The sequence below is a fragment of the Sceloporus undulatus genome, chromosome 2 (assembly GCF_019175285.1).
Source record: "Sceloporus undulatus isolate JIND9_A2432 ecotype Alabama chromosome 2, SceUnd_v1.1, whole genome shotgun sequence".
Classification (NCBI taxonomy): Eukaryota; Metazoa; Chordata; class Lepidosauria; order Squamata; family Phrynosomatidae; genus Sceloporus; species Sceloporus undulatus.
In genome coordinates, this window is record NC_056523.1 from 292,475,083 (window position 1) to 292,488,034 (window position 12,952).

The 12,952-nt window shown below is 37.3% G+C and overlaps 1 protein-coding gene across 1 annotated transcript in view; it reads left to right on the forward strand.

Moving 5' to 3' along the window:
* The window catches only part of JMY (junction mediating and regulatory protein, p53 cofactor), a 60,414-nt gene extending 53,030 nt beyond the window's left edge, over positions 1-7,384 (forward strand). The window contains exon 12 of the mRNA XM_042451346.1: positions 4,463-7,384. The gene's annotated coding sequence lies outside the window, so the exon portion shown is untranslated. The remainder of the gene's footprint in view (positions 1-4,462) is intronic.
* The last annotated feature ends 5,568 nt before the right edge of the window (positions 7,385-12,952 follow it).

The window sequence follows — 12,952 nt, forward strand, 5'->3', positions numbered from 1 at the left end:
TAAACTGAGACTCTTGTATGCTGTGGAAATGAATAGGAAAAGAGTATGACCACATTCCAGATGGATAGACTCAATCAAGGAAGCTTTGGCGGGATACAAACCGCCATATAGTACATATTGTATATGTACTAGGGTTAGGAAGGGGCGGTGCTTCCGCACCCCCTAACCCTAGTACGTATACAATACGTACAAGATGGCGGCGCCCCTTGCACATGGGGGCCGCCATCTTTATGTACTGGACGCATAGCATCCAGACGTGTCGCGGCGCTAATGACATCGCGAATGCGCCCTTGGCGCTTCGTGACGTCATCAGTGCACCGCGGAAAGAAGCTCCGAAATGGAGCTTCTTTTTTGCTCCGCGTGGGAGCCGCGTGGTTTGGTTGCTGCGGCTCCCGCGTGGAGCAAATGGCGCCGGCGGGGGAACGCCGCAAAGCGGCGGTTTGTATCCCGCCAATGGTTCTGAGTCTGCAAGATCTGAGCAGGGCTGTGGATGATAGGGTGACTTTGCGGTCTCTTATTCATTGTAAGTTGAAGTCAGCTTGACAGCAGTTGAAGACAGCAACAATATAAATCAGAACACTTCTGTATGTAGAGAGACAGATAAACAGCAAGATTAGGAAATCATATTGATGAAGTTTTAGCTAGATGAATGTAGACTGGAAAAGATAGTTGGAAGATCTTAACATTGTATGGAGCCCTGGTGGCGCAGTGGTTAAATGCCTGTACTGCAGCTATTCACTCAAAACCACAAGGTTGCGAGTTCAAGATCAGCAAAAGGGCCCAAGCTCGACTCAGGCTTGCATCCTTCTGAGGTCACTAAAATGAGTACCCAGACTGTTGGGGGCAAATTAGCTTGCTTGCTAATTAGCTTACTTGCTGTTCACCGCTATGATCTTTGGAATAGCAGTATATAAATAAAACAAATGATTAATTATTATTATTATTATTATTATTATTATTGTGCTTTGTAAAAGTAGCCATTTCAGTTCATGGTAGAAAGATACACTTTGCCTCATTTCTTTATTTTGGCTGAATTGGACATTCCTTTCCGTGCTGATTCCTCAGAGGCCCTGTGCCAAAATGTATCTTAGCTTATACTTTTAAGTTGTGTGAAACTGAATAGGACTGAGGCCTCCTCTCTAGCTCTTAATTCATTCATTCCAATAAAGGGATTGACATGCTGGAAAGTAGACCTCTGCTATTTCTTCTGGAAAGTAGAACTCTGTTAGTGGGGCTCATGGTCTAAAAAGTTAATTTAAAAAAAGAATTATCACAATTTGTTGTTGTTATATGCATCATATTCCATTGTTCTGAAAGTCACAGGCCAAGTCTACATAAGGGAAAACCCCTGAATTTCCCCTGAATCTGTGCTGATCAGGACAGACTATGCAGGACCCAATCAGCAGCAAACTTGGAGTAAAAACATCTTAGTGCGAATTTTAAAAACTCATAGATAGTTATGAAATTTCCAGGAAACTTTGGTGTTTCCTGTATGTATGCTATCAATTTGTTCTGGATTTGGAAGTGGTAGTGTTGCAGGCAGGAGAGATCTTCTGGCAGATGTTTCCATTTTCAGTCAGTTGCTGCCTCTGCTGCCTTTCCTACAGCTCCAGAACAGATTGATACTGGCTACAATTTACCTTCCCGACATTAAAATAAAGATTTTTCCTGCTTGTGAGGTGTTTGGTGCCTCATTGTCACTTCAGAATGTGCCACCAGAAGCAGTTGGGGGTGGGGGGGACTGCCTGGAATGATGTTTTTCCCTTCTCTGTGCCACTCCTGGCTTTGAGGTCAGTCTTTTAATTTTGTTCCAGGTGAGGAAAATAAATGGCAGCTGACAATGATCTCTCCTGGAGGTGTGGTAAAGGCATTGGCAGTGGGAACTGACAGAGGACCACAGCAATATCTGCAGTGTAGACAACTGCTGTGGATAAAACAGGTGTGGGGCAGAACACATGGGGATTTTCCCCAAGTGTAGACCTGCACACAGGCATACACTGCATTGTTAACTGACTCTTCCAAAATGTGTACAGTTGGATAATAGCACATTTTGGAATATCTTCATTCATTCCAAAATTTGTGCTTCATTTGTGCTGCTTTTTTTTAAACATAAAAGTACGAGGAAACTATTTGAAAAAAAATTATTCTGGACATTTTTGGTACCTGTCCTTATCTGACAATGCATTTTCAATTCACTACAAGCTTTTTTTTTTTTGGAAAGTGCAATATTTCCAAGTGGATTTCAATAATTTGTGTCAGCAGAAAAAAAGAGATTGAGAAATATGATGCTCATAGATGGATTTAGTCACAGTCAAAAATTGCATGAAAGTCTTAATCTGATCTCTGGGGCTGCAGGTTAAAACATATGTTTCATTAGTGGAAGTAAGATTTGTTCTCATCATGGTTGTTATCAATTTGACAGAGATGGCCCTACGGAATTAATATATGAATTGGCATGCCAGTAACTAATTGCAGATAAATTTAATTAAAAGGAAGGTCAATTCCCAAGACTGTAAGGCAACTTCTTCAGTAAAAAGAAAATCAATTTTATATTGTAGCTTATTTAAAGGGTGAAATTACTGATTTTCTGTGCAAATCAACCTGTTGTTAAAATGTGTAGAAAAAATATGAAAGATCGAAGTATTTTCCTTGTTCATAGATGTTCAAATGCTGTAGTACGAAGTATGAGTGTGCTGTATACTACTACTGAGGAGAGTGTGGTTAGGATCTTGATTGTTGCATGACCAGTAGAGAATTTTGAGCTCCACAGTGACAACAACAAAAAAAAGTTGTGGCAAGTGACCAACTTAACATCAGCATAATTCACCAGCAGGATGCCAGCCAACAGCTCACCCACTAGTGCACCATAGTTCCTGACACTTCTCAGCACCACGTGAGAAGACTATAAAAGAGGCAAGCTACAGGAAAAGAGATTCCACCTCAACATTAGGTGGAACTCCTGACAGTAAGAGCTGTTCGACAGTGGAACACACTCCCTCGGAGTGTAGTGGAGTCTCCCTCCTTGGAGGTCTTTAAGCAGAGGCTGGATGGCCATCTGTTGGGGATGCTTTGATTGAGAATTCCTGCATGGCAGGGGGGTTGACTGGATGGCTCTTGTGGTCTCTTCCAACTCTATGATTCTATGATAGGTGCCTCCAGTGCCGACTAGCTGGGCTCCTATAAGAATTTTAAAATCCCTTGCCTTCTTGTGGTGAGAGATGCACTGGGTGGCTGCAGTAAGACATACCAGGCACCCAAGTGAGCCTCCATTTTAACCTCATTTAAAAAAAATAGGAAGCACTTTGTACATTGCAGCTGTTCATCTGGGGAGGGGAGAGGAATAATAGTATCTGTAGAAAATAGTACACTGTGTGCATGGAGCAACTCTCCATGTTGCTGGAGCATTTTAAAGAAAATGTACCAGAATATATTAGCTGTGGCTTACATACCAAAATGTACAGGTAGGAGAATATTGAAATTCAATCGGTTGGGTATTGAACCTTACTAGATACTATGGAGATTTACATTGTGCTGGAAAGTTATAGAATTTAAATATTTGCTGTTGTAAAATGAATTTGGTTTCTAAAGTTAGTAGAGCTGTAATGTTTAATCAGTCATCTTTAAATGACCCAGTCTTTTAAAAACGCAAATGTACTGCTGAAAATTGTACAGTTTAAACATAATTTTCAAAAGGCATGAGCTAGTATGTCTGATTATCTTTATTAAGAGGTCCTATGTGCAATATGGGTGTGTATCATTTGAATGCTTCTTACTTTCTAACAGTTCTTTAATTATATGCAAATTTAATCAGTTGATTAATTAACTAAACTTTATACAAATAATTGCATTCAAGAATTTTTCAATTGCCTGAAAATCCTAACAGTTAGGAATTTGTTTATAGTTTTCTTACTTTTTAGCAATAGATAAATAAATAAATAAAAATTTTAATTTTTTTTAAAATCCTTATCTGATATGAAATATTATTGGAATTTTAGGATGCTGGTATATCTTTGTGTCATTATTTCCTAAGCCAACATCTCGAAGGATCCACAGAAATTGATGAAGCGGTGGAGTGACCTATTTCACAGGAAGATTGAGAAACATTTAACAACTTTATCTAATTCATGTCATTATATGCAATAATCACTAGAAAATGATAACTTTTCATTGAGATCAGAAATGCCCAGCATATACTCACATTAATGGCAAAGTTGTTCTCAGTTGTGTGATATTAATTCTCTGATTTGTAGCTTCATGCTGGTGTGTTTCTTTGATGTTATAAAAAGCAGCATGAAATGAAATATGGTGCTGGCATAGATTCCGAGATACCTATGGCAGCTACAATAGGAAATCTAAGGGACACGTAATAGATGTGCTTAAAGTTAACAGATTTCCATTTAGAAAGCTAGAATTTGAGTTAAAAGCAAATTTGCAGTTTATTTTTTATCTTTTTTTAAAATAGGTCAAAGGATTCCATGAAACAGATCCAAGGATTCCACAGTGATTACCTTTTCACCGCTGAAAATTGATCACCACCTTCAATGCAGGAAAAGGCTTTCTCTGATAAAGCATTCTGATATTTGCATTTAGAGCTGGGGTAACCTTTTGAAATTCATGATAGAAGTTTCTGGTTGGACCAAAACCCATCTTATTTAAGTATACATTTTGCTTAACTTTGAGGACAGTGGACCTTTTCAGATATGTTCTGATTCTTCATTCACTTTCTACATTTGTGTGAAGCAACAATTCAGCAGCTATGACAGCAAAGCTTCATTCTAGTGTTACCAGGACAGGTATGAAATCTTGCCTTTGGTTCACTGAAGATTTTGCCACTGAAAACCCAAAATGCAACTTTCCCATCCACTAATTTATCCAACTGAAGGAATTCACTTAAAATGCGTCATTTCTTACCATATTTTCCATACAGGAAGTGGTTTTCAGAGAGAAGAGGCATTGGTTAATTATTCATAGAAAAGAATACAAATTAATTTGAAAATGCGAACATGTACAGAATAACGGAAAGTACCCTAAGAGAGGAACACATAAGAATGTATTTGTTTACAGTCTAGAACATTTAAAACAGTATATAACAGAACCCTTTAGAAGGCCATGTATACTGTGTACATCTTATATTTTTAAATTAGATTTCTCTGTGCTTTATTAATAGTAACATTTTAATTGCAGGGCTGGGTTATAATAAAATTACATAAATTTTTATTTATAGAAGCAATATTTTGTAATGAGAATACTTAAAATTATTTTGTCTATTAGTTTAATTGTTCTTTGATTACTCTAAGGAAACTTTATTTAAGAAGAATGAAAAACTGACATAAGATTTTGCTTTTAAGTTGGACATTAATGATATTTTTTCTGTTTTCATTATTCCTAGTCATTGTTAGACATATTTGAATTACATAACACCCTGCTTATTTGAAAATATGCTTCCTGTTAACCCTGGTTGTATAATGGTCTAAAAGAAGGCACTGCCTTCAGTAAAGTGAATATCTAAAGCAACGTAATCCCAAACAGCATGACTAATAGCTGCAGGCAGCTCGTTTTATAATAACAAAATACTGAACATTATTTCTACGTCAGGGCTAATATTGCCATTATTAAAACTCATGATGAAAAACTACTTGTAGGAGAATCTTGAGCTTGGCCAGTTTCTTATTTTAAATACACTTTAATGTATACTTCGCTTGAGAATCGATTATTCATTATATGGGGAAGCAATCTATTTTAAAACAATTTACTGTACTCATTCACAGTTACAAGCCGCTTTCATGAACTTTGTATATTAGAAAGATCACATAGAGTAATCTGACAAGGTTAAACGTATTGCCCTTTTCCTTTTTAAAAATAGTTGGAGAACTGAGAATACTGGTTGATATACATTGCATAACTTAGTCCTCCTGAAGCCCTGGGTCTGCAACAATAACCACTTTAACCAATAATAATAGCACTACCCAATATTTTCATGGAGCACTGGCCATACTTCTGGCAGGTGTATGTTTTCTTAAGCTTATTGCCTTATATTGTCTGAAATGTTGTCCTTTTCTAAAGAAAAGCTTGAGAACAGCATGAGCTCAGTTAATACAGGAGAGACTTTTTGCTGGGAGAAGAAAAAGTACACCAGTTGCATCATGTATTGAACATTATTTCCCCAAAGAACAGATATCACAACTTTATTTTCAAATTACTGCATATTAACCCAAATTGCATTATTGTATGTGGTTCTAATCCCAAATAATGCAGGGTTTGGTGGCAATAATTAAATAGCTGCAAACTGTATCTGTTAACCTTTTGCATAAATCATAATGTATGTAGTTGCTGTGCCTTTGCTGTTTAGTCACCTACACTCCAGATTTCCACTATATATTGTGTTTGAACTCTCAGCCATGGCAGAAAACATGGACTTCTAAAAATTAGGATGGCATGTAGACCATGTAAAGTTTTGCACAATCGTAGCAGGAGCTTCAAGAAACACATTTCAGTGGGCAGTCCATTGAATATATTAGCAAAACCTCTAAACATGAAGACACAGCTTGTTGAAAACAAGGAACACCACTACTTCCTTTTGCACTGTTTTGCATCCACAAATTTTGAATTCACGTGAGAAGTTTATGAAGCTCTCAAAATGATTGTACAGTGTTCAGGCTTTATATATCTGAAATCTTTGCCTTGAAAACTGCATGGTATTTTTTTAAAAAACAAACACACAACTGTTTGACAGTTGAATTACTGCAAGAATATGAAACTGGCTTGGATTTGTAAAATGGCTTATTCATAGGAACATATTTTATATATATTGGCTGCTGTACAGTGGTTGATCTCATATCCAGAGTTTTCCTTTTAAACATATGTTTTTCATGATCTGTTAAGGAGAAGAGATTAACCTGGCTGTCATTTAACACTGAACAGCATTTTACACAAATCTGTCAGATCCTAGGACTTTGTCTCTCCAGCTGCAATTCCTTACTAAATTTCCAAGCTTTTTAGAATAATGGGGATTCCTAATTTTACGTTGTCGCACCACGGCATTCCAAAGCTCCCTACTGGTTACAGTCCTTGAGTCTGCACATTGCCCAGAACAGGTTTGGAAAATACATGGGCAGTTAAGAAGAGATATTGGTTAAATGTTTGAAGTGAGGAAAGTTCAAAGCTGTGCAACTGACAAATGTGCATGAAAAATGCATTTCAGTTTTTTATGTGCAGTTTGCCGTACTGTACTGCAGTAGTATGTTATTTGGCTGTTCACTGTTTGTAATTACTTTCTGATCAATGTTACAATCTGTATTTGAAACTGGGTGTATTTCGGATCTAGTTGGATGTTCCTGAAATTGGATTTGTACTTTTGCAAGGGACAATAAATACCAGGAGATAAGTGGTGTGGTTTAGCAATTGTGTATGTAATAAGGGGTCCAAAGCACAGAGACATTTATTTCCACTAAAAAACCTTATTAAGTTGAAGGGGAACAGCATCATTTATTGAAGTGGTTTCATCTTCTGATGAATGATCCCATGAGTCTTTAATTTTAGTTGCTTGGTTTATTTATATAAGTAACTTTAATATTCTTTAATATAGATAGATTTGTTTCTTAATTCAATCATTTATTCACCAAGCTTTTCAAAACAGAACAACTGATATAATTTAAAAAGTGAGATAACCAGAAAAAAAAAATAACAGCATTAAAATCATGTCTTGCAGGGCGAGAGGGAATGAATCACCATAAAGAGCCTTTGCTCTTGAGTTTTATCTTACGTTGACACTTACCTGCAGAACATAACTGCATTTTTGTAATGCAGTCCTGTGAAAAGAAGAAATTCACTTATTGTCAGCATTTTTATTTTTATTTGCACTGATTTTAAAGAGTGAATTGTAAATTAAAGCTATTTGGATTTATGAGCACATTTTATTTTCACTGTAATGTGTTTGTAGTTCAGTCACCTGTATTTGTCATAATGCCCTCAGAAGCATGAAAAAGATATCTAATGTTGGTAACTTGTCAAGCAAATGGGCTTATGGGGAGGAGATGCTTATTGCAAGAGATGGAAGCACCTTACTGAGAACTTTTGAGATATTTACATGCTAATAGAGTTGCTAGATAATAGAGTGCTATCAGCATTGACCCTTGTCCAGCAAGAAATACCTTTGGGTACACACAGCGGACGTAAATATCAGAATCTAATATGGCGTCCTGTTTCCTCGCTGGTTTCAAAAATACATGAGGCAGTTGGAATCCTTTTTTCTGCTCTCAGAATTCCATGGATTGGGTTTTTATTAATATGTCTTTTTTTAATAGAGAAATACTGTGTAATGGTTTGGAAAATACCAGACACTATTTTATCCTATAAATATATCCATTTTTTAAAAAAATCCAGCAAAACCAAGTATTTTGCGACATAAAATCTTATGAAATTAAAATGATTTGGGGCATGGTGGTCATTACACTAGTATCATTTGGAAAAATGTTTTCTGATGTTTTGTACAATCCTCTGTTTTTAAAGCTAATCCACATGAAACTTCTACAGATAAAAGATAAACAGCATACATATAAATCCCCTTTTCTGTTTGGCACTTAAAGACCTTAATAGGTCTACAATTTTTCCAGGCATTGCACCCTAAAAATGTATTTATTCATTATCTCCAGCAGAGATGTTTGCACTGACTCTGATGATGAAAGTGATTGAGGGTCTATTTCAGGAAATATCTTGCCCTCAGGTTTGTACCTGGTTGAAATGCGAGTTGACTGAAATGATCACCTCCCACTATCAATTGTAAGGAGAACCTTCTCTGAGCTGATTCTGTCTTGCTAATTTAGAGATCATGTGTTCAAATAATTGTGGGATTGCATACTCAGGCTCACCAAATACAATTATCATGGCAATTATCATAGCCGCCTCGATTGCATTTTGTAGAGAGGCGGGATATAAATAAATTTTATTATTATTTTTATTATCTGTAATTCTGGCTGCCAGCAGATCTTACAAGATTTCATCTAAATGTTGGATGGTGTATTCTGGGAGTAGAACAAAAAGAACCTTCCCAGAGGGATCTTGTTCTGTGCCAATTTATGGTCAGTTTAACATTATAGAAATAAGCTGGGAAGCTTCAAGATTCCATGCTCTTCTTGCATCACAAGGTTTTGGAAGCATGCCCATTCTGCTGATTTGTTTAAAGTAGTTTTACTGGAAAAAGCAAAACAAAATTAAACTATGGTTTATGGTGCTTACATATCTACTGTTTATTAAAAATTCTTGCTTGGACATAAACCATTTTTTCAGTGAACTCTTACTGTTACCATTTAGTATTATGTCTGAACTGGGTGCAGAATGTTTGTTTGTTTTAAATGGGCCAGGCTATATCTTGAGCTTGGAAGCAACCCTTGTCAGGATTTGGAAGGGATGTTACTGTGAACATCCGTCATCTATTGCTACTTCTCTGTAAATATTCCTCACCAATTGGTCCCAATTGCTTTTGCTCCTGTGACTTGGAGCAAGCAAGGCAGTTGTATTGGCTAGTAAAAACAATGATTGGCTACCATGTCCAACCATGTCCAGTGTCTGAATCCTTTCTCAGCAAGACTGACTTACAGTGATGGAACTAGGAGATTATCTGTTAACCCAATCTTATCTTGGGTACAATCTTGGGAGGTGTGGTATTGCTTGAACTAATTGAATTAGTTGGTGACTTCAGAGAGTATATGGAGTGTACTGTGGATGACACCGGGCTGACCAGCCATGGGCATTTATTACAATTAGATCCATCCATCTGGTGCTTCTGTTCTCTGCATCCTTACTATATACCTCCTGTAGTATTTTTGGGTGGCTCAGCCCACATAATAGAAAGAGTGATAACAGAAATTCTGCACTGAATGACCTTTATGCAGAGATGAGTTCTCAAATGTGTGGGTTAGTACAAAATAATGACAGCAAGAGTTTTCATTACATTCGATTTTTGATAGTGTGTTTCACTTTAAAAATGGTAATAAAATGTGCAATTTTCAGGATGTGTAAATGAAGTCATGTGTTTACTGGGTTTTACCACTTGCTTAAAATGTCATTTACTACCCATATGGTTTTAATCATGATGGTTCAGTTTCTTAGTATATTTGATGGCAAGTTGTGATATGAATTTAGATGCAAACTTCCCCTCCCCTCCATTCTGCTGTTCCCTTTCATTTTTGTAAAGGAGTACATGCAGTATACATGTGTCACTTTCAATGCTGATTCAAATTGGAAAAAACACTATCTTGTATAGTCCTTCTTGGCTGTTTGACTTAAGACTACAAGTGAGAAATATGTTCTCCCCTATATGCAGTAAACTAGTGGATTAGAGAAGCAGCAAAGCTGAAATTCTTATCTTGGACATGCTAGTTTGTAGGGAGTTTTAAAAAATCTGTACAGGAACAACATTCAAAATGTGTAACCTGGTACATGCAGTACGAAGTGGTACAATTCAGTAATGACTATCACATATTATGTCTATGCACTTGAATTGGGCAATGTAAAACATGATATTGGGAGATGCAGTAGATTTTGTAGTGTTTGTTCTGTTTTTAAGATTAATATCATCTGAAACTTGATTCCCTTGCAGGGAAAGCCTAGAGGCAGGTACCAATACAGAAAGTGGCAGTTTCATAGAAGATGATGTTAAAATAAAAAAGTGATGTATATGTTAAACAAATTGGAATTATGGTCCCAATCTAGTTCTTCCTCACTGTTTGCTTCTGCTTTTCCCCCGAAAAAGGCAGAAGATCCACTGACCAATCTCCCAGTGTCATGTGTTTCTCAGTCCTTATGTTTTACATTCATTTTTCTACAGCCTGCATAACACTTGTACCATTTTATGGGCTGCTGAGAATAGAGCTGTGTTAATATGTTTGCTGAAATGGAGAAAGCTGTCGATTATGTTGCATGGATAAACCTTGTTCAGTGTTAATGGAACATTTCATTTTTGAAAGCTAAAAAAAATAAAAAAGAAATTTGATTCACCATTCACTTAGGTGCAAAGAGTAGACTAAAAACAATACACTGTGCTACACTTCTTTAACACAATTGTATTTAATAGACACTGTAAATGGACATTACATTTCTAAAATACTCCTGCAACTTGCAATACCTTTATAATGCTCAGTGTTCTCAAGTATTAAGCAAGAAGCATAAACTAAATGAGCATCAGCAATATTTTGCATTTTTTTACCTGTTTGCCTTTTTGCTCCTCCCTCTCTTTAGTGCAGTCTTTCTGCAAATTTATTGTATTGCTTCGTACTTCAGAATATTTTTAAACTACCATGGCTTCAAAATTCAAACCTGTACCCAAAGTCCTGAATGATTTGTCTCTTGTACATGCAGTGTAACAACATACTTTAAACGTTTTTGGTGCTTAAAATGTTCCTTTGTTTTCTTTAATAAAGGATATTTATTTGAACAAATTATTTCATCATTTCTTAGAAATTATTGCATTTATATAAAAGGCTTTGACTGCTCATTTCTTCAAAACAGCTGTGCCAAGTAAGGTTCAAAGGTTGCAAAAATTACTTTTTTGGACTGTAGTTCTCAGAATCTCAGCCAGCAAGGCCAGTACATGGCCTTGGTTATATTTTACACTAGCATTCTTTGCTCACCTACCTTTTCTGCTCATGTGCAGAATTTTGAACAGGAAGATTATTTCACTAGAGCCAAAGGATCTCTTGGGCCCAAGACAGATGGGCCAAAAGGGGTGTGGCAGCGGTGATACCAGGGTTCCAGACCATGCAGCAACCACACGGTCCAGAACCCTAGTATGTAATGGCGGCCTGATGGCGGCATCCCACCCACATAGCCTCTGCTATTTTCACGTTACAGATGCATAGTATCCGCACATTGCAGCACTTGCGACATAACCCGGGTGCCAGTAAAAACCTGGAAAAAACGGGTTCTTTTAACTCTGGAGGGAAGTTGCGTGGTCTAGCAGCTGCAGCGTCCCTCCGGAGTTAAAATGGGTATCTGCAGACCCCCATTTTTGGGTGGTCTTTACTGGGCCTTGGAGTCCTTATCATTTCACTTTCCCATGCAAAATGAAACGCTGCCTGCCTTGCGCACAAAATTCTGCTGTGGATATGTAGAATATATATGCAGTTGCATTCATCTGAAATGTTGCAAGCAAATCTTAGAAACTTCAGCTGTGAGCCATAGGTGAACTTAAATAACTCAGGTAATGCCTTTAGAACAGAAGGTAAAAGTCCTTGTTTTTTAAGTTTAAAGGTGCAGAATAACCCATCCACCTTGAAGGGGTCTGTGATTATAAGAACTCTGAAGAAAAAGAAACAGAAATTTTGTTAATTATGAAATTGTTAGTGGAACCATTTTGTTCTCAGTAGATCCATATCATAGAATCATAGAATCGTAGAGTTGGAAGAGACCACAAGGGCCATCCAGTCCAACCCCCTGCCATGCAGGAAATCCAAATCAAAGCATCCCTGACAGATGGCCATCCAGCCTCTGCTTAAAGATCTCCAAAGAAGGAGACTCCACTACACTCCAAGGGAGTGTGTTCCATTGTCGAACAGCCCTTACTGTCAGGACGTTCTTCCTAATGTTGATGTGGAATCTCTTTTCCTGCAGCTTAACCTTTTCTCCAGGCTAAACATTCCCAGCTCCCTAAGTCGTTCCTCATAGGACGTAGTTTCCAGACCCTTCACCATTTTAGTCGCCCTCCTTTGGACACACTCCAGTTTCTCCATGTCCTTTTTGAATTGTGGTGCCCAGAACTGGACACAATATTTCAGGTGGGGCCTGACCAAAGCAGAATATAGTAGCACTATTACTTCCCTTGATCTAGACACTATACTTTTATTGATGCAGCCTAAAATTGCATTGGCCTTTTTAGCTGCCGCATCACACTGTTGACTCATGTTCAATTTGTAGTCTACTTGGACTCCTAGTTCCCTTTCTCACGTAGTCTCGTTCA